This window comes from Mus caroli, chromosome 2, assembly GCF_900094665.2.
Source record: "Mus caroli chromosome 2, CAROLI_EIJ_v1.1, whole genome shotgun sequence".
In the NCBI taxonomy this organism is placed as follows: Eukaryota; Metazoa; Chordata; class Mammalia; order Rodentia; family Muridae; genus Mus; species Mus caroli.
This window is the reverse complement of record NC_034571.1, coordinates 154058460-154079338: the sequence shown is the minus strand read 5'-3', so window position 1 is coordinate 154079338 and position 20879 is coordinate 154058460. Positions and strand designations below refer to the sequence as shown.

The following is a 20879-nucleotide window of genomic DNA, read 5'->3' as shown; positions in this document are numbered from 1 at the left end:
CATTGTCATCCCTCCTCTTGAGTGGTGACAGATTTCACTTATCACACAGACAGCCTGAGGAGTCAGGCATGAACATCCAGCTGTGGATTTCTTCCACATACACAGTAATGTCTGAGTCAAGATGCCTCACTTGGAATCCCCGGCCTATCTTGATCCATCGCTGTGACTTGGAACATGATATAAGCCTCTTAAGGCCTTAGCAGATACATCTGGAAACAGGGTTATAAGATTTTCTCCCTGGGAGGATGTCGTGAGGGAGCAGTGAGATGATCAATGCAGAAGTCTTAGAGCTGTCTGATACTTGTGCTCTGAGAAATGAGCAAATGAATGGCACATGAGGTCAGTGTCCCCAGGTAAGGACATGAAGGACTCAGTGAGTGGGACTGGGCATCTCACCCAGTACCTCCGTTGCTTTGGAGATATCATTTAAGGCTGTTGCTTAATCCCCATGTAGTAATACTTGAGCATAAGGAAAGAGGGAAGATGTATTAAAATGTAGCCAGGGAGCATCAGTGTTAGATGCTCTTAAGTCAGAGTTCTCTGGGTCCTCTCTAGTGTCTACCTTTGGCTGATGAGTCACAGAAACTCAGGAGATGGTCCTTCTGTCACGAACATCACCTGGTTACATGGGCCACCTTTTATGCTTTATGTCATTCATTCAAACTCTGCAAGCTAGCATACCCTCATGTTGCTTGGCTCACCCAGTATCCGAGCAGAGTGAAAATCACAGCCTTGGAAGACTGCAGACTAATCTTAGCGGTGGGTAGTATCAGCATTCACTAGGCAACTCAGTCCGAAATGAAAGCAAATTGGAATTACTTAATTCTGAAGAGCTGTTTATTGAGTTGTGATAATGTACTGGCTATATGTTAGATTACTCTGTAATTGAGGTTTCACTCAGTTGACAGCCCATCCTGTGCCTACCTGTTCCAGGCCACTGCTCATAAATGTTCGTATTCTCCCCTACCTGTTTCTGAGCTTGCCTGTGTTGTCCATGCCGTGGTATTTTGCTTGGCTAAAGGACATGGCTGTCCTAAACCAGAGTTACTCAGCTGCATTCTAATAGTCACACATTGGTAATTTTTAAATGTGGTATCCAAGCCCATTTAATATCCTTCCAAGTGCTCAGAACATTTCACTATGGAGTTAGTGTCTCTAAAAAAATGAGAGGTATGTGTGGATCATCAGGTGAGTCCAACTGGGACATAATGGTTGAGTCACGATTAGGGACTGCAGATTAGAACACACCTAAACTTCAATTTTGGCCTTAGTCTCTGCTGCCTGTGGTGACTTCAGTTAGAACTCACATTTACTCCTGGCCCCATTTTCCTTATCTATACTATAGGATACATTATTTATCTGATGGGTTCCATCTTAGTCTGTGTCCTATTGCTGTGAAGAGACACCATGGCCAAGGCAACTGTTATAAAAGAAAACATTTAATTGGGGCTGGCTTACAGTTTCAGGGATTTAGTCTATTATGACAAGGCACATGCTAGCTTGTAGTCAGACTTGTTGTTCAAGAAATAACTGAGAGTTCTACCCCTGGGTCTATAGACAGCAAGAAGAGAAAGAATATGGGCTTGGCTTGAGCTTTTGAAAACCTAAATGTCCACCTCTAGTGACACACATTCTCTAATGAGGCCACACTGCTTGATCCTTTCAAATAGCACTATTCCCTTGAGACCACGCATCAAAATGTATGAGTCTGTGGGTGCCACTCTCATTCTAACTACCACAGCTCCCTGGGCCCGAGAGACAATGTCACATGTATAGACCCTAGCACTAGGTAAGTACCCACAATATTATGTCTGTTATTATCAACAATTTTATTTTTTGCCATTTTTAGGAGACATTGCCCAAAGGCTCTGGCCATTGTTCCTTGTCCTGGCTTAAGGGATGCTGTTCCAGAGTGTGGAGATTTCAACTTAAATTGCATTTAGGACTCACTCTTCTGAAAGAGAGAGGACCAAGGTCATCAGATGCAGCTTGTGGGTGGATGTCAGAGGCAGAGCTGCTTTACCTACAATGTTCAGGATTGACTTGTTTATGTTGTCTTCTTCTTTAAATATTGCTTTTCATGCTTAAAAGCTTCTTCAAGATGTTTAAAGATTCTCTACATCTGAAACTAATCATCTTGCATCCTGGGCTGGTGACAGTGGGCTATATGTTTTAAGCATGTTTTCTCTGCAGCTGGCTGCCCTCTTATCTTAGTCTATTTTGCTCATTTACTACTCTTGAGTCTGTGTGTTAGTCACTGTTTTATGAAGATAAACCATGCTATGAAGAGACACCATGACGATGGCAACTCTTAAGCAGGGATGCATTTAATTGGGGCTGTCTTATAGTTTCAGGGATTAGATCATTATCATCATGTTGGGGAGCATGGTAACATTAAGGTGGTCATGATGTTGGAGAAGTAGCTGAGAGTTCTCCAACCAGATCTGCAGGGAACAAGAAGAGAGGCATTAGACCTGGGTAGGCTTTTGAAACCTTAAAGCCCAGCCCCAGTGACACACTTCCTCCAACAAGGCCACACCTCTTAATCCTTTCAAACAGTTCCACTCTCTGGTGACTAAGCATTCAAACATATGACCCTATGTGGAGACCATTCTGTTTGAACCCAATCTGCATACACTTGAGTTCATAGCTATACTTGGAAATCTGGGATGACTGAAGCTGTTGACTCCTTATCATCTTCTTTTTAGTTACTATTTATTGCGTCAAGAACATGTCAGATGCTATGATACGTTTGTGGTGTGACTAGACGACACATGCAAACTTACAGCACTTATCATGGAGTTATCAGGCACCTGTTACATGAGCTTAAGCATCTTCACAATAACCCTCTGAAGCAGGCTGTTAATAACCCTCTCTATAAATGAAAGGAGCAAAGATGAATATTTCTCAAGCTCACATAACTTTCAAGTGACAAATGTAAGCCTGCCTATAGCTCCCCCTTCTGCTTCACATTTCCTACAAAATCCAGAATGGTAGGTCCTGTAACACAACGTGAAGTGAGCAATGCAGTCCTGAAAAGGGTGGGAGGGAGGCTCTGAGTCGTCCCATAAGTGATGGATCCTGTGGCTTTGGCAAGTGTGTGGACAGAGATAGGCTGGGTCAGTTTTGAAACACTACAAGCAAGAATCAAATAAAGAGATATGCAATGGTGACGTGTTTGGGTGTGGCAATGAAAGTTCTTTGCATCTGCATAAGAGCTGGAGCTTTATTCTAATAGAATCATGGGACTCCAGGGCACCCACATGCATGGTTCACAGACAGTATACCACCATGAAGCAAAATCTCTGCATTTACTCTGCATTCATCCGTGGACCTGCCTGTGCACAGTGGCTAGCTTTTCCAGTAAGGTGTTCTCAGGGGCAGTACATGGGGGATGGGATGTCTAGAGTAAGATTAGGAGCTTGTGGGTGAATTCAAGACACTATTGATTTAGCATTTGAACAGAGAAATGCCACCCAATAAAGGGGGCATTGGCCCCTCTAGACCCCTGGGTTTCAGTTTTCCTGGAGAGAGAGTGTGGGTTTTAAAGGTAAGACCTCATAGGAGGCTGGAACATTGGTATTCTTCCCAAGTCACTAGTTGAGGACTCCTTCTGTGGATGCTGATGCCCTGGATACAGGTCCCCTCTGCATTTTGGAGAAAGTCTGGTTTAATTGAGAATGAGATATGAGAGTGAGTAAGTCAGCCGAACACACGGAAATAAAAAGGTCTGTGATATGGGAATGGGACACAGATATTCTCCAGGGACTCCACAGTGTGTGTGGCCTCCTGAAACATCCAAAGCTGCTGGCTGTTGCTCCTCAGTGAGAGCAACTACAGAGAACAAATGCACGCTAGAAGAGGTAATGCCAAATGCTTCCATGGGTGTGTTCTTGGAGCCACTGGAGCACTACAAAACCTCCCTTTGAAGGACACATTTTTCCCCCGTGGCAGTAGTCAGAGGCAACAACAACAACAATAAAATTATCTAGGGTCTAGTGACCCAGAGGCCAGGCTTGGGGGTTCAAAGATTTGGGCTGGGGTCTAGCTTCATTCCTATGTCTGTATAGAAACCACCACCCTCCACCATCTCTGTCCTTCCATGTGCTAGAGCAGATTGGCAAGCTTCTGGCATAGGGCATGCTGCTGTCTATCCTCACCTTCTGGGGGCATCCAGCCTCTGTTGTAACTCCCTCTACTGCCATAGTAAAAGCAGCTATAGGGAATATGCAGATGAAAATATACAGGCCCGTGAGTCCCAAAACTTTCTGTCTAGAGACAGGAAGAGGGCTAGATTTGTCATGCCCCATTCTGTTCAGCTGCAAGAATATTCCAGCTGCCTTCTTGCTTGAATCTTACCTGACTGAGGTCTGCTTTTCCTGTAGCACCCTTAGTGATAATTTGAAAGCAAATTTTACATCCTTCAGAGTTGAGGAGATGACTCACTCATTAAAGTACTTGTCATGCAAGTGGCAGGGAACTAAGTTCAAATCCCCCACGACATATATAAAGGCCCGCAATGATGACACCTGTCTATAATCCCTGAACTTGGAAGGCAAAGACAGGAGGATCCCTGGAGCATATTGGCCAGATAGCCTACCTGAATTGGTGATTTACAGGTTGAATGAGAAGACTTTGTTTCAGAAAATGAGGATGAGTGTGATGGAGGAAGATACAAGTTGCTGATCAGCTGCACACACTCACACATAAATATAATACACCCTTACACACACACACATATATACCCATACACACAAACACCCATACACACACCCCCATACACACACACACACACACATACACACACACATATACACACACACATATACACACACACATACACACACTCACATATATACACACACATACACACACACCCATGCATACCACACACCCATACACACATACCCATACACACACACACACACACACACACACACACACACACACATAAACACAGTGTATACCAAACACCACATCACCCTTAGCAGTTTATATCATACGCAGAACATAGTTTATGCTGTTTGCCATGGCCTTTAGGTCAGACTTCTGCCTCTTTGTCTTCTGAACCCCAGTTGCACATTAGTCTCCTTACCCCTTCTCTAATACACTGATTCATCTCTTCACTGAAAGATAACAAGCTGGTTCTGACCTCAGGACCTTTGTACTTGCTTTCCTCTTTGCCAGAAGTACTGTTTTCTTTCTGGTAATTAGATAACTCCCTTGTTTTGTTCACACTGACCTCTGCCCTGGCAGCAGCCTCTCAGAGAGGTCTCTGACTGCCTTCTCTAACAAAGCACTCACCCCACTTTCAGCTCTATCTTCTGCAGCTTTAACCCTTTATGCTAAACTTCGGCTTCCTTTTGCATGTGAGAATCATTGCTAAGCAAAATATCTAAGATAATAACATGTCAAAAGAAAAAAAAAACTTTGTCTCAAAATCTATTGCTTGGGACTTTTTGGTGGAGTGTTGAAAGGCCATGGTAGGGCTTTCTAGAAAGCCCTCTCTGGAGACACTTCTCTCTTGCAATTCCAAAACTCTCTCTGGATAGCTAATTTTTTACAGATCAAATGTCCAGTCTTTTATTTACATATCAATTCAGTCATTACCCCAGGTTCCTTTTGATTATCCTGAGTCTGCATCCCATGACCCCAACCCCTTGATTCTTAGAAAGAGACAGCAAGCACATTTTTTTTTTAACATTGTAACTGAATTCAGATATTTGTCTGCCCTTGTCATAACAGACAATGAGCTAGCTGGGTGGGTTCCTGTCCTGAGATTACCATTTCTCCCATGACTGGGCCCAACCTAGCTCTGTCCCAGGCTGACCTTGAACTCAGGAATCTGCCTGCTTTTGTAACTTTTGTATTTTTCTTACAAGCTGGCTCACAGTGCAACTGCCTCTGTTCTTTTAGGTCTGTGAAGCTCCTCATATAATTCCTATTACATCCTTATATTTTACATAGTTGAAAAACTATATATTCTTGAACTCATGTTTTCAGAATTCTTTCCCACAGCCTTAAGAGCTGTCCTGAAGGTCTCAGTATTTACCATTTTGCTAAGGAATATAGACACACCCTTGCCTTCTGGACTCTTGCTGTCTTTGATTATCATGGAGTCATTAACCTTGGAGGGGAGAATATTTCTCTCAGGAAAAACATAAAGCTACACACACACACACACACACACACACACACACACAAGCCTTATGTGCATAGCAATCATCAACTCCATTGGAGGCTTATGCCCTGCTGTCTCTGTTCCAGGGGCAGTAACCATGTTGCACTATCCTTTCCACATGGTCAAACAGGAATCAGCACATATTGCTCACTTAATGGTCAGGAAGCAAAAGCAGAAGAGACTAAGGTCCTGTAGTTCCCTGGATAGGAAACCCTAGATGACCTTTTAGCCTGCTTTAGTTACTTTTGTATGACAATGGTCAAAGGTTCAACTGAAGAACTAAAGGAAGTATTTGTCTTAGCTCATATTTGCAGAAAGCTTAATCTACAATTTCTTGATCTTATGTCTTTGAGCAAAATACCATAATAGTGGCAGAGTATGTGGCTAAGGGAATCCTTCATGATAGACAAGAATCAAAGAAAAGAAGCTAACTAGAGAAAGTAAGTAACCAGAGAAAGATAAGGATTCCCAAGGTCAGGTTTACCTTTACATACATCCTCCAATGGCCCAACCTTGTTATTTTCCACCACTTCTTAATGTATGATTCCATTGAATTATGAATCCTACTAATCCATTTAATAGGTCACAGATCTCTGATCTAATTGTCTTTGAACTAGGGTTCTGCTGTAGATAAAGTAGAAGAGGGCTCTACCTATCTTCTAGGCATTTCAGTTTCAGGTCAACTTGACAGTAGTAACCATTACAGACTTCCCAGTAGGCTTCCTCTTTTAACAGTCTCACCACTTCCCAACAGATCCATCTTAGGGACCACATTGGTTTTTAGGGGGAAAACATTGGCATTTAACATCAGGACTGTGGTATATGCTGCTCATATCTTCTGCTAGAGCACAGGTCCTTAAAGCAAGAATCTGTGTGAGTCCAGATTTCTGCTGGTTCTACCATACTGAGACAGTACCTGGCACATGGGGACACCCACGCATCTGACCACGGAATGTTCCAAGTCACAATCTATGAGCCTGAAGCTATACTAGGGGCACTTCACCATCCCTTCTTTATATTATTTTTATTAAAGTTTGATCTTATTTTTGATTGACACATGAGAACTGCACATTATATATGGAACCCAGTGAGACGTCTGAGTGTCTGAGTGTGTTTACCTTGAGGGGGTACGTATTACCTTAATTGATAAGAGATGTTTCCTTCCTTCAGAGTCTCTCCTTGTTTAAACTCCATTCTGTCTACCCCCGAGGAAGCTGTATCTCTTTTGCAGCTATCTTGCTTCTCTGTCTCTTTTGCTTTAAGTTTGCATTTCCTCCAGTAGAACCTGCAAGCTTTGGAATGCCCTGTTTTTTCCTTATGGCTTCCCTTTGATCTACACTGGCTGTGATTTGGAGCCTGAGTCCACCTCCTCCAGTCATGCTAATTATACAGGCCCATCTATGGCCATTAGATCATCCTATTTTAAAGAAAAAGGTTCTGGGCCCTCTTTAGTCCCCTTTAAGGGAAGACTACCCATTTCCTCAGGAGTGCTTCATGTGCAAGCATGTGTATCCAGTCCAAGTTAAACCTGAAGGTTGGATATCTTTTCACATTGAGCCACCCTCTCCTAGCCTCCCACTTCCTGCCAGTCCTCAGAGAAGCCTTAGCAGCCTCATCCTCTTTGTAGACTTAGTTTTCTATATGATAGTCTTCTCAGGCTTCCATCACATCCTTGCTTTGATGGATGCTTATATGATCCCTTATCTTAGTTGTCATACCAAAATGCATAAAAAGAAGTCTGAGGCCATGGTTTCAGACTATGATCCAACTCTGTATTTGCTATATTAATTGGAAATTTGATTCCATGATTCCCTAAACATAAAATGGAATAGAAGACTAGCTTTCTTATATTGGAGAGAATGGCCACATAGAGAGAGAGTCTAGGCAAACATGGTTCTGTGTGTCTGTGTCTGGCTCTATGTACATCTGTCTGTCTATGTCTCTCTCTCTCTCTCTCTCTGTCTCTTTCTGTGTGTGATGCTTGTCTTTGTCAGTTACATCATCTCCACATTCCCCAGCTGCCCCACCTCAGCCTCTCACTTTCTTGCTCTTGATAACATCCCTATTAGCTTTTCATAGGAAGAGAGAAATGGCAGATGGAAAAAGAGTGAAAAACCCAACTTGAACATATGTGTGTGTGGGAAACTAACAGGGAGATATCTATGTATATTGTACTCTATACAGGCACAGAGACCAGCTTATTTTAAAGAAGCGAAAATGTGGATAAATAAAACCTGACAAGTATTGGTTCCCTTGAATTATTTTGACTACTTCATCAGCTGCATGCTGATGTGTTGAATTAACAGTTTTAACGCATTTGGAAATTAAATCAAATGGCAGTTGCATTAAATCCTCATCCACTTGGAACATTACCCTCCCGTGTTCAAATGGAAGACTGATGGGGGCCAGGGAATGAGCTACAGAGGCTGCCCTTGGCTGGCATTTGTGGACCCTCGATTGTGCACTAGCCACTTTGCTGGCTATCTGCACATGCGATTTTATTTAACCTTCACTGTAGTCTTGAATTGCACATGAAGATGCTGAGTTCCTGCTAGTCAGTCTCATGAATCACAAAATCTAGGTGTGCCCACATAGTGATATCACAGACAGATTAGATTTCCATACCTGGGACCGGGAGTCCTAGTGTCTATGAGTGCAATTCATATATACTATCAAATATCTATCTCTCTTACAGTACATAGCATAACTCTGCAGGGAAGAATGGTGCAGGCCCATAGGTCTAAGAGACAGCGGGAAAACATTGGCCCATACCAACTCCATGGGGAGATTTCTTTATCCCTGATGTTTTGGTGTTGAGTTTCAGTCCTGTGGCCTCTGGCCAGAAGTGGTATACAGTGTGGGGAAGGGACAGTGGAGCTGGTTACCTATAAGGAAGTTATTCATCTTCCTTGAGCCCAAGTCTTTCTATTTATTCTGATTTGAGACCTTAGCTTTCACTTTCCCATTTTCCTACTAAATACCCATGAAGGCATTTGAAGGAAAATGCAGACTAACTCTCCAAGGCTGAGATCTATGGAAATTTCCTAGTAAGACTCAAACTCATACAGATGGCTAGATAACCATCATTTGAGTCTGCAGCATAGCTCCTTGAAACAGTATTCCACCTAAGTCTGGAAGAGAACAAGGAGACCAGCCCCTGTGACCAAGGACTACATTTCCCAGGCTGCCTCACTTTCATTAGGGCCCTGCATATCAAAGGAACATCCATTTAAGAGCTGCATGTCCTCTCATGATCAATCAGTTTAAACATAGGATCACTGGTTTCCACCTTCACTCTTGAGACTTTGTCTGGGTGATGATAAGCCCAAGCTTCCGAGAGATGATGGAGTCAAGTACTCAAGAAGCCTAGTTCCATGAATCACTTTCTGAAGAAGTGTCTGCTGAGCAGGGCTATTATTTAATCAGTAAAAACTAGTGTGTGTGTGTGTTCAGCTACAATGCTTTAGGGATTATTTGTTACAATAGCTAACAGTATCCTAATTAATACAAGTTGGATCAAAAAAAGTCATTAATGATGCCCCTAGGCTTAACCTCTTTAACCAAATATTTCTAGCCTATTCAGAAACAGATGGTAAGATGCATCTTCCCCTAGCCACTGACACTGGACTCAAGTTCAAGCTAGATACAACTAAAAAGCTGGACAAAAAAAATTTTTTTTTTTGGCAGGGGGATGTCGAATTTTTAATTGCTTTATTGCAACCAGTGTTTATTGATGCCTCCATTCCCTCACTGTAGGTTAATTCACTTCTAAAACTTGCAGCATCTCCCCTGACCATTCTTCTTAACTGAGGTTGCTTTCTTCTGCCCACGGTGTACACATAGTGATATCAGATGCAGATTTGATTTTTATACATGGGAAATGGGGGGTCCAGGGGGGGATACAAATTCAAGGACATGAAGACAAATACTATATCTTTATATGAGTGACAGGGGTTAGGGATAGCATTGGCTATTATCCATGAAGCTCAGGAATCATGGGGCTTAGGTAGAGATTGACCTGATGGGATATGTTGTTAGCTCAGCCAGAAGTCAAGATACTACATTAAAATTCCAAGAACTAATGGTTTATGCATGGGGCAGGGCCTGATACATTAGTTAGAACGTCCAACTGGTCACATAAGCTGTCCTTGTGCCGGAACTCAACCAATATTCCCATTCTTCAGCCCAGGCTGACTAGCCTACCAGTGGATCCCAGTGACTCCATGGGGTGTGCAATGGTGGGGAGAGGAACTAGAGTCAAATGCTTTACATTTCTTGCTACCAACAACTTAGCAATGATTCCTATGATGTAACTGGCAACACGTGGACATATCAGCAACACAAAACTAGAGCAGTCAGTAGGAGGCAGATGCCACAAAGCAAGCATCCAGCAACTTGGGTGACCCTGATGGCTTGCCCATCAGAGAGGTTGCTTGTACTAGTGTGACATTATTCTGTCTCCTGCCCAAGGTATGCTCATTCTCATCCAGGGAGCTTCGAACCTGTGCATAGAGGAGGGTTATCTGAGAAGAGATGCAACTCTCATCGTGTGGTCGAGTAGGCATGGATAACAGTTTCTCAGGTCCTCAGTTGGGGAGCTGGATTAAAATGGTAAGCTTCACTTATTCTTTGTCTTTCTTGAACAACAGAATGTACTCCTAAAACCAGTACAAGAAACAAATGGCACAGCTCTGTGGAATTGCAGGCTCTTGGAATAGTATAAAATGCATGCTTCTTTGCCACCTGGGCAGGTAGATTTCTTTGCTTCTTTATTTCTTTAACGCCTTCTTCTCTCTCTTCCTCCACCCCTCAGGTCTTGCAATCTTCCCCCCACCCCATTTTATGCTTTCCTAAGCTTGGTAGAAAAGGGAGCTAGGATTTGGCTCCCTCTCTTTTTACAATGAAATGTGCTAGTGCCAAGCCTTTCATTATTAATCAGAGTGGCATGCCTGTTGCTTCTATGTGTATCCAGGGGCAGATGTGACTCACTTTCCACCCAGTAACTGGATTGTGTTTCTTTCTGATGGTATGCAGCCTGGTGTCAGGGAGCAGGCAGTTGCTGGCAGAGCAGCTGATCTCTTGTTCTCAGCAAGGGAGAGCTTCCTGCTCAAGTTAAGCAGCACCAGCAGCAGAATGAAGTCTGCACTTTGCTCCTCTGATCTTGTACACACATGAGCACGAGCTGCCAGGCCTGGGAGACAGGACTGTAGCTTTCTATGTCTTGCAAGCATGAGTACATGCTGTTTGTATTGGGAAGATGGAGGCTACTCTTTTGTCACCAGATGGGCTGTTTCGGTCCTTGCTCTTACTGTCTGGATAATGTCTGTGAGTTTCCCAGTTTCTCCATCTGTAAAGAGAGAATGATGTTATCTCAACTGTCCTGAAGAAGTGTGGGAATCACTTTTTACTAGCTAAGGAAATTCAGAGACTCCTCTGGCAGCATCCTCTGTTCATTGTGCCGTTAATATGTTTTTTTTTTTTCCTCTTGCATAGGCAAGTAGGCCTTCGAAGATCCCTGTCTGTATTTAGGTAAGGCTACAACAATGTATGGTCATGTGCCATACTTTCCTCTTAAACCAAATATCAGAAAGGTCCTTCATTCATGACCTCTATTTCATCACTTCTTCTGTAGGCAAGCCATAGAGACAGAAGTTGGGATGCTGAGTTCTGTCTAAGCTGACCATCACAGCTCTCCATGGTACAACTGCAATGAACTTGACAGTGAATGAGCAACAACTGAACCAAACATGGCTCATCCGATTCCCAAGAATGGTGCAGATGGGACTACCACAGGGATGGCTTTGACCCTTGCCCCAGCCTTGTGTATCTCAGGGTTTGAGTAACCGATTCTAGTCTCCTTTACAGTAGATACACAGGTATCTGTGGCATCGAAAGAGCTTCTGTCCCTGCTTCCCATGCTGTGGAAGCCTAACAGTGAATCTGAATTCAGGGAAGGGGACAGGCAGGTGCTTTGCTTCTGTCCTCAGCTGTTGGTGACCTTTCTCATTCCTGTGACAGTGTACCTGACAAATAGCTTCAGGGGAGAGAGGTTTGTTTTGCCTTGTTCACAGTCCATCATGGCAGAGAAAGCTATGGTGGCTCAAGTGGCTCAGTCCATGGTGATGTGAGTTGCATCTCCCTCGCATCCATGGCAACAGATATAAAACAAAGAGCTCAGGTTGGAAGTGAGACTGCCCTGTAAACAAGACCTGCCTCTTGTGTCCCTGGCACTGCACCCTGGTAGACAATTTCTTCTAGCTAGGCCCTACCTTCTAAAGATCTCACAATCATCCAATACAGCTGTGCCGGATGGGGATCAGCTGTTCAAAAGGGAGCTTGTAGAAGCCATTTGACACTCAGGCCCTAACACTTGGCATAGAGGCTGGCTGCCAGGGTGGCTGTTCTTTCTCTCTGGGTTCACCTCCCTTGGACACATTTGCACTCATTTTTTTTCTGTGAGTCTCCCTCTTCTGGACTGATCACCCACTTTTGTCTATCACCAGTTTTTTGTTTGTTTGTTTTGTTTTTCCTTTTGTTCAACTTACACTGTTATTATGTGACCCACCATACTTACAGGCCTGGAGACAAGGGTGGTTCTCCCAGGTATCTTCCCATCTTTTTGCTGAGTCCTGGTCTCTGCTGACATTATTCCCTAACTTTTGCAATAAGCAGAGATGGTGTAAAATGCAGGTCCTTCCTTTCATACCTTGAGCTGCATCCAGCAGTTGGCTGTGCCTTGTGTCTCTATAGGCTCTGCCTTCATGGTCTCAGCCCAGGCTGCTACTTTTCCACTCTCTTCATTCTGACATGACTGGACACTTCTGACTGACTCTAGTTCCCTTATTTCACTGATGATTGGTCCCACTGTCTCTGGAAACCATGGACTCTGCCCTGTGGTTACACTAATGTCTGCCTTTGTATGTTGCGGCCCATGCCAGGAGCTCCTTTCCAAAGTTAATCTGCAACCAGAGAGTCCACCAGAAGTTCTTCTGGTTGTTAAGGGTGGGGATTAGCTTTCTTTTATATTTTAGTATATTTTGGGAACTTCTATTCCTATGGCTGCATCTTTCTTTCATTTCTATTCTTGGTGATCTCAATTAGTTCTCTTGCCTTATACTTCCTTTCTATGCTCCACCATCACATTTGGAACTCAGTTCCATTTCCTTCTGTCTTTCTTTCTCCAAAACACACACACACACACACACCACACACACACACACTTTTGTATTTTACTAAACTTTCAAAGATAAGGCAATGAGAGAAGTGTACAGCAGAGAAATATCAAGGGCGTGAATAGTTAACAAAGAGTCCTTGCTTTGACAGGTGCCTCAGCCACTGTCCACTGTCTGAGTTTTCTTTCAATTGCTGTGGTAAAGCATAATTCCACAAAGCAGCTTGGGGAGGAACAGGTTTATTTGTCTTACATTTCCCAATCACAGTCCATCATGGAAGGAAATTAGCTCGGAAACTCAAGGCAGGAACCTGGAGGTAGGAACTGGAGCAGAGGTCATGGAGGAACATGGAGGCTTGGTCCTCAAGGCTTGCACAGCCTGCTTTCTTACATTACCCAGGACCACCACTGGGGTGGCATCACCCACAATGGGTGGGACACTTCCACATCATTCACTAATTAAGAAAATGGAACACAGGCTTTGCCCATAGTACCATCTGGTAGGGGCATTTTCTCAATTGAAGTCCCCTTTTCCCAAGTGACCCTAGTTTGTATCAAGGTGGCATACAACTATGTAACACGTGCACCCCAGCAGCAAGAGCTAGGTGGCCCATACAGGCCTCCTGCTGTGCTGCTGTGGCTCTACCCCCACCTCCCCGCTTTCCTCAGAGGCTCCCAGGCAGAGCAGTCTGGCAGCAGAGAGTTGCCTTGGGCCCTGTTTGCACAGCTCATTTGTGCCAGCCTCACTTGCCAGTTCCTCCCTCTGGCTTTGGATTAATTCCCTCTGGCAGAGGCACGGCTCTCCCCTGCCTTTCCTTTGCATCTCAGAAACAGAACCCTATCTCATTGCCAGGATGAGTCCACCCAAGCCTCCATCCCTCGTACCTCCTGGATTTGCCCAACTCTGCCCACACTCTCATTTTCATCCTGCCAAAGTAACAGGGCTGGGGCTAGAATGCCTGAACATGATGGTAGGATGGGAAACCACCCTGTCTGCATCTTCAGTGTGAGGGACAGCATCCCAAGTCTAGCCGAATGGAGACACAGAGGTCATGGCGTAGACCACTAGGCTACCTGGACAATGAAGTGGCTTCTCAGATAGAGTTACTTTCTAGATGGAGTTGCTTCCAAATTTCATTTCAAGGCTCTAGTGCTAGACCTGAGACTTCCTATTCTTTCTCCATTTATGGCTCTGTTCCTCATTGATGCTCCCCTCATATGTGCTAGGGCAGGTAGAGTTGGGACAGTTCAGTGTCTATACTTTCTACTTATTGACCTCAAAGCTAAGAAAGCTTATGTCTGTTCATGTCAGAACATCAGTCTTAGCAGAAGTTCTTGTCCATTGTGCCTGGGATGAGCATCTCAGATTAGCACAGCCATTCTGCCCTATTGGCCAGGGTTTTGTAGCCAAGTCTGTGCTAGGAGTTGAGGGATTCAGGTTGTCTAAGAAGGTAAAAATGGGATACAGGCGCTCTTTTCTCCACAGAAAAACAGGAGGGGGCAGCTGTAGGAGGCTGCAGCGGTATTGTGGAAGGAAGTTTTCCCTGGGAAAAGACAACCATGGGAAAAAAATGAGAACAGATAGATAGTTGGGAATTTTTGTGAGTTGTGTCCCCTGTACTCAAAATTAAATACTTTTAGAAATAATCTGTGTTACATTTCTGCTGTAACAAGTTTCACAAGTTTGGCTCTTATGGTAGGCCATTTTAGAACTGAATGTGTTTATTTTTAATTTCACTTATTGATTGATTGATTGATTGATTGATTGATGTGTGTGTGTGTGTGTGTGTTCACGAGCTTGTAAGCTTAGTGAAAAATCTCCTTTTCTCACTGAATTATCCCACTGCCCACACGGGATGTGTTTAGCACTAAGTTTTATGTTCCTGTCCTCTTGTAAGAGTCTTAATCCTGGTCTCTTCTGGCTTATGCCAGGGTAGAGGGGAATAACTTACAGAGATAAAGAACTTTTCTCTCTCCAGAGCATGTGGCTTGTAGACAAGGACTGTTTACATATAGTCTGCGACCTAAAAGCAAGCTATGGGATGTCCCCTACTTAAATCCCAGCTCTGCCCCCTAGTGTTTGTGCTGGGGCCTCTCCCCATCACTCTGCAACCCCCTTGTCATGTCTGCAAGGTGCAATGAGAGTGTCATCTTTGGTTAGTCATAAGAAATGTCTGAGATGACATGGCCACAATGATATCTCAGCTCACCATTGTTTGGCCTCATCCCACAGGTGGGGCTTATTGAATCTGAGCACACCTGCCGGCAACTTCCGTTTGTGACCTCTAGGACTCATGTGCACTCATGTACTGGGTTTTTCTCTGCCTTTCTGTGGCTAGGCATCTCTGAGCCGCCAAGCATGGGGCTGGCGTTATGGGCAAGTCTTCTTGGCTTGTGGGCCAATTGATTTCATTTCCATCTCTAGCACCATAGACTTCTCTCTGTGTGTTTCTGGGTGCAGATGTCCCTCTGCTTGCAATGAATATAGTCATTGAATTTGGTCCCTTCTGTCTCCTTCGCTGCATGCCTTCCACAGAGACGACTTCCAAATAAGGCCTTGTTCATAGAGACCCCAGGGAGTAGAATTCAAACATCTCTTCTTTCGGGGGCACAATTCAACTCCTGGCACATATATGTTTTATTGATTTAAAACCCCTCTCCGAGATGCTTGTGAATTATTCTTGTGTGCCTTAGCATCTGTAGAATACAGACACCTTTTCATAATATGAAATGCCAGTGTATGCCTTCCCAGGTGTGTGCAGAGGCTACAGAGCATCTTGGAGGTGTGAACTGTCAGCAGTGTAATTGCCTGTGCCTGGAGACTAGTTCTTTACTTCTTTCCCCTCTCACTCTTAGGTCTTGTCTTCCTTCAGCTCTATTGGATTCTGTCTGTGCCTTGCTGTCAGGCAGAGCTGAACTCTTCTTAATAGTGACCCCCACGGCAGGGAGACCATCCATAGATTGGGCCTTGTGTCTCTCCAGCTATAGTTCTCAGGAACCTTTCCCAGGGGCTCCCTTTCACAGCCAGGCTGACTTTAGTCCTCCTCCTTGCCACTGCTAGATAGTGACATTGCTTCTCACAGGGCCTAGCTTTGGGCTACTTCTTGGCTTTTTGAGGATGCCTGATCCATCCTTGTCATCCAAGATGATCTCTGTCATCTGCACATTGTGTTGCTAATGCATCAAGTTCCTTAAATTATGGGTTCAACAAGGAGAGGCGGTTTGGTTGGTTCTGTGTTTCCTCATTATCCATTCCTTGTGCTGGACACACTGAGAATACTCAGAGGATAAATGCTGTATAAATGCAAGATGTGGGGACTAGAGATATTATTGCTCAGTCACTAAAATGCTTCCTGCACAAGCATGTGGATCTATGTTCAAGTCCTATTACCCATGAATAACCTGGGCACTGTAGTGTGGGCCTATACACCTAGCACTGGAAAGTCAGAGGCTAGCTAGCTAGCCAAATCAGTTATCTTTAGCATCAGAGAGATTCCCTGCCTCAAAAAATAAATTGGAGGGAGATTGAAGGAGACACCTGGTGTCATCCACATGAGTAAGCACAAACATGCACACCTATCTATAGCCATATGCACACAGACATTTATACACACACACACACACATCGACAAAAGTAAAGACAAGATGGTTGTGTGTCACTGTCTGTGTTTTGGAGAAGGCAGGCAAAACTTGCCATGGTACTTTTTTTTTTCAAACCTGTACATAATCCACTCCAGCTAAAAGCCAGCCACAGGAATTATAGTCAGCCTCCCAGGCTTTGCTCTAGAAAACCCTTCCCTGGCACAGTCCAACACAGACACTCTGCGTCCAGAGAGGAATTCCTCCTGGCAGCCGTCCCCTCCATTACAAGCTATATGTGCACCCAGATCTCCAGCTATCTGCCAGAAACCTGTGCTAAGACCCTGGCTGCGTCCAGTTTGTCTCTTCTTCTGCAAGATGTCTATCTCTAGCGAGAACACTATTGGTGGATGCTCTCTTAAAATGAAATGGTTCTTCCATGTGTGAGACTTGGCCTGGATGCTCTGAATAACTCGAAGTTTTGATACCCACTTCCTAGTAAGGAAACCATAGAGCCATGGTTAAGGATACACAGTTAAAGCTGTGGGAGTTGGCGACATGAGTGGATTCACTATCTAGAGGAAGTGCACACCACACTCATAGCCACTTGGATGGGGCTAGCCCCCACAGCTGCCAGGGCATGTCTAAGACTGGCCTGGCTTCCACCCATTCCCTTGGAGACACTAGCACCAAGAGCTGCAAGCTACTACAGTCACCTAATCCCAGGAAACTTCTGTTCTAATTGCTCTTTTCAAGTGGTATGCTTGTAGTTCCCTGGGGAGGGGAGGGGGAGGGACACATAGTGTTTGTAGCAACTGCTAATGACAGGGCTACTGAAAAAAGACTGTCTATTTTTAGAGTGAGGCTTCAGCCTAAAAGAAATAAAAATAAACACACAGAAGATTTATTTTATTTTATTTATTTATTTTAGAAAAAGTATGTTGAAATAAATCAATTCCACCTCAAAATTTCTCTTTCCTGGTGATGATGGAATGGGGATTTATCTGGGGATGAAGGTCAAGATATATGCGGTTGAGTTGTGGCTTGGCTGTAGACTGATAGTGCCAAGAGATGGCACTTCTTCTATGGATCTTGAGGGCAGCTTGGATGGGACCAGGCATGGCCTAAGTCTTTTCCTTCCTATAATCTAATTGGCTTCATGGGCTCCAGAGTCAGCTTTATCCAGCCAAGATGCCCGTGTTTTCCTGGGGACTGTTCCCAAGATTGCCCCTTAAGTTTATGCCTCAGCATTTAGATCTTTCTGAGTCACAATAAATCCTTAGCAAATACCTTGACTAATGATGACAATCAACATAATGTCTGTGGATGAGACCCAACAGTTACTGAGATACTATTGTCTGCCCAGTCTTTGCTGGGTACTTGGGGAACACTTCTGTTTTGGCTCTGCAGAAGTTTTCTCCCTCGATCCCACCCCAGAGGTAGAGAACATATCTTATTTGATTTTGACAAAGGCCAGATGGCTTGGGCCTTAGACTCAAGGCTTCTCTGTGGCAGAGGGTTCCCAGAAAAACTTTTAGCTGCTGTCAGATGTTTCTGCTCCCTGCTTCACCTACTGTGCACACTTAGAAGAAACAAGTGTCAGCTGATCCTTCAGCCCAGTTCCTGGAAGGGGCAGATGGAAAAGCTTTTAAACCAATCTGGACCCAACCTTGGCTATGCCTAGCTAAGCTGTAACTGATCCATAGACCTGAAAGCAAGAACTGAGGGCCCATGTCCATTATTTAGATTTCTGATTGCTTCTGTAGCAAAAGCTGACTAATAGAGTACTTTAAAAGAAAGGTATTGGACATGGGGAGATGAGTCAGTGGATAAAGCACTCGTAAGTATGAGGACCTGAGTTCAGGTGTCCAGAATCTACATAAATCTGTATGCAATATGCAATGATGGGCAGTTCCATAGTCCCAGTACTCCTGTAAAGAGACAAGGTGAAAGGTGAGAACTGATACCCAAGGTTGTCCTCTGACTTTCACACCATAGCACATGCATACCTGGACATGCACACACACACACACACACACACACACACACACACACACACACACAGACACACACACACACATTTTTTAGATTAAAAGAATTAGATAACTTTCATAATAATTATTATATTATTTCTTAATATCATACTATGAAATATATTTCATAATGTATTTTATATTATATTACTATGAAATATTATTTCATAATAAATATTATTACCACCTCATTATAAACCATGAGGTTGTGTTAAATCTTCTTGTAGATCTTGCCAAGTTCTGACCTTCTCAACCTGGCAAATCTACATCCATAGTGTTCTGTGGGGTTGTGGTCTATAGGCTTTGTGAGTACCATCTGGGCTGCAATATTACAAGTGATGCTGTTGGAGACATTCTGGAGCATGAAGAGGCTCTATTTCCTGTCTTCCTACTGGTGCATGGAAGAGCTAAATTTAGTTTTCCAGTCCTGCACTTTACAGAGAAGACCTAGCTTTTGGAAGTCCCATCTGCAGAATTGCCAATGACAACCTTCCACACGATTTACTGCCCCAGAGGCCCATAAGGACCACAGTCCCAGAGTCTTGTAGCTCAACTATTGGGATGGCTTCTCAGGACCTTGGGACCTGCTGAGGCTGTGTCTGAAGTCAGATTTCTGGGCCCTATTGGCTGCATTCATAGTAACTAAAAGACAGTCTGACACCAAAGGGCTCATTTACATAATTTCATCCCAGACTTAGCATTCTTTTTCTACTGATTAAATATGTTCTATGAGAGCAACATAGAGTGTATCCTGTCTGCTCCTTCCTCCCTCCCTCTTTTATCTCCCCATCCTTCTGTAATCTCTCCCTCCTTTCCATAGGTCCATTTCCTATAGTCATATAATATTTGTTGTTGTTGTTTTGTTCTGTAACCCATTAGTTATAGCCAGATCTATATTTGTGGCCACAGGTTTAAAATTAGCCTTTGGATCCTGATGGGCTTATCATTTGGTACCCAGTTGAAGGCAATAACTATCCCTTCCCCAGAACCCATAGGTTGCCAATAGTTCAGCAAGGAAAGTTAGGGCCCCATGAACCCTTCCTCAATTCATGATTGGATGTTGCTTGGCCCAGTCTTCTGAAGGTCCAGTTCAGGTAACTAGGGCTGCTGTGAGATTGTTTGCAATGGCTAGACCATGCCCTGAAGAGTGTTTTGCAGTCCTTCCAGCTCTACATTCTTTCTTCTTACTCCTCTGCTATATTTTCTGCCTTAAAATAGGTGGTATTATCATTTGTTCTAAGTATTTTGATCAACAACAATGATCTAACTGTTCATGCTTTGACCCATAGATGAACCCTGCTCTCATCCTTAATCAGAGTAGCTCCTCCTTGCAGCAAAAACAGACCTAGCATTCTTATGGACCTGTGACCTAATCATGTGCAGATTTGGGGTCTGGCTACCACCCAGGACTCCTGAGGTCTCCTCTGGACCTGGGAGAAGAATCTGTCCACTGCTACCTCAGAGACCATGTCCTGTCCTTGTCACCTCACAGCAAGCATGTGGCTGTGGCCTGAATTCCTATTCCAACTTCACCCCCTGCAGTCTCGTTTCTCCCCAGATCTAAGTTCTGCTGTGTTAACTGCTCAGAGGGCTGGCTTGGAAGATAGTTCATTCAGTATAACTGCTTGAATTACATACAAGCATGGGGACCTAAACTCAACCCTCCAGTGTCCCTGTAAAAGGATCTGGATGGAGACATTTGAATCCCTGGGGCTTGCTAACTAGACAGTCTAGCCTAATTAGGAGGCCTCTAGACAATCAGAAATCTCTGTTTCTAAGTAAATAGCCAAACACCAAAACAACAACAAAGCCCCACAAAAGAACAATGTAGATAGTACTTTCTGAGAAATGACACCCAAGATTTTACTCTGGCCTCTGTGCGTGCATGCACACACACACACACACACACACACAC

The 20879-nt window shown here is 44.0% G+C and overlaps 1 protein-coding gene and 1 long non-coding RNA gene across 13 annotated transcripts in view; one reads left to right on the top strand and one right to left on the bottom strand.

Annotated features, from left to right (window-relative positions):
* The window catches only part of Ptprt (protein tyrosine phosphatase receptor type T), a 1083833-nt gene that overhangs the window by 415210 nt on the left and 647744 nt on the right, over positions 1–20879 (top strand). The window lies entirely within an intron of this gene.
* LOC110290359 lies at positions 9876–13061 on the bottom strand. Its single transcript, XR_002377427.2, has 2 exons — positions 12756–13061; positions 9876–11528 (listed from the first exon to the last, which is right to left on the bottom strand). It is a non-coding gene; the product is annotated as an uncharacterized LOC110290359 (long non-coding RNA).